The sequence below is a fragment of the Propithecus coquereli genome, unplaced genomic scaffold, assembly GCF_000956105.1.
Source record: "Propithecus coquereli isolate 6110/MARCELLA unplaced genomic scaffold, Pcoq_1.0 Scaffold84, whole genome shotgun sequence".
Taxonomy (NCBI): Eukaryota; Metazoa; Chordata; class Mammalia; order Primates; family Indriidae; genus Propithecus; species Propithecus coquereli.
In genome coordinates this window covers 1,013,355-1,014,977 of record NW_012154618.1, presented here as the reverse complement: position 1 = coordinate 1,014,977, position 1,623 = coordinate 1,013,355, and the positions used below count along the sequence as shown (strand labels likewise).

The following is a 1,623-nucleotide window of genomic DNA, read 5'->3' as shown; positions in this document are numbered from 1 at the left end:
CAATAGCTACAAAGAAAATTAAATACCTAGGAATATATTTAACCAAGGAGGTGAAAGATCTCTACAAAGACAACTATGAATCACTGAGGAAGGAAATTGCAGATGATGTACACAAATGGAAAAACATATCATGCTCATGGATCTGTGGAATCAGCATTGTTAAAAAGTCCATACTACCAAAAGTGACTTACAGAATCAATGCAATTGCCATCAAAATATCAACGTCATTTTTCACAGACCTAGAAAAAAAATAATTCTACACTTCATTTGGAACCAGAAAAGAGTGTGAATAGCTAAAGCAACCTTAAGCAAAGACAACAAATCTGAAAGTATCGCTTTACCACCCTTTAAACTGCAAGGCTATAGTAACCAAAACAGTATGGTACTGGCACAAAACTAGAGACATAGACCAGTGGAACAGAACAGAGAACCCACATATAAAACCATCCACATACAGCCATCTTATCTTTGACATAGCAAACAGCAATATATACTAGGGAAAAGAATCCCTATTCAGTTAGTGGTGCTGGGAAAATTGGATAGCCACATGTAGAAGATAGAATAAGGATCCACATCTGTCACCACTCACAAAAATTAAGTCAAGATGGATCACAGACTTAAATCCAAGACATGAAACCATAAGAATTTTAGAAGAAAATGTTGGAAAAACTCTTCCATATACCAACCCAGGCAAAGAATTTATGAGGAAGACCCCCCAGGGCAATCACAGCAACAATAAAAATAAAATAAATGGAACTTCATTAAATTAAAAAGCTTCTGTACAGCCAAGGAAACAATCAACAGAGCAAACAGACAACGTACAGAATAGGAGAAAATATTTTCACGCTATATATCCTATAAAGGGCTAATAACTAGAATCTACAAGGAACTCAAGCAAATCAGCAAAAATAAAAAAATAAAAATAAAACAACCCCATTAAAAAGTGGGCAAAGGGCATGAACAGAAGCTTTTCAAAAGAAGATAGACAAATGCCCAATAAACATATGGAAAAATGCTCAATGTCACTAATCATCAGAGAAATACAAATCAAAACTGCAATGAGATATCAGCTAACCCCAGTGAGAATGGCTTTTATCAAAAAGTCCTTAAACAGCAGATGCAAGCATGGATTCAGAGAGAAAGGAACACTTATACACTGTTGGTGGAACTACAAACTATTAAATAGTACAAACTCTATGGAAAATAGTATGGAGATTCCTCAAAGAACTAAAAGTAGACCTACCATTTGATCCAGCAATCCCACTACTGGGTATTTACCCAAAGTAAAAAAAAAGTCATTTTATCAAAAAGACATTTGCACTAGAATGTTCATTGTGGCACAATTCACAATCACAAAGATGTGGAATAAACCCAAGTGCCCATCAATTCATGAGTGGATTAATAAAATGTGGTATATGTATACCATGGAGTACTACTCAGCTATAAAAAAATGAATTAATACCTTTCACAACAATCTGGATGGAACTGGAGACCATTCTCCTAAGTGAAGTATCCCAAGAATGGAAAAACAAATACCACATGTACTCATTATTAAATTGGACCTAACTGATCAGCACTCCTGTGCACAGATGGAAGTAAAACTCAACAGAAATCAAGTAGGTG

General features: G+C 35.1%; 1 protein-coding gene across 1 annotated transcript in view; it reads left to right on the top strand.

Annotated features, from left to right (window-relative positions):
* Positions 1-1,623, top strand: part of ATRNL1 (attractin-like 1) — a 739,312-nt gene that overhangs the window by 484,486 nt on the left and 253,203 nt on the right. The gene's annotated exons all lie outside the window — the stretch shown is intronic.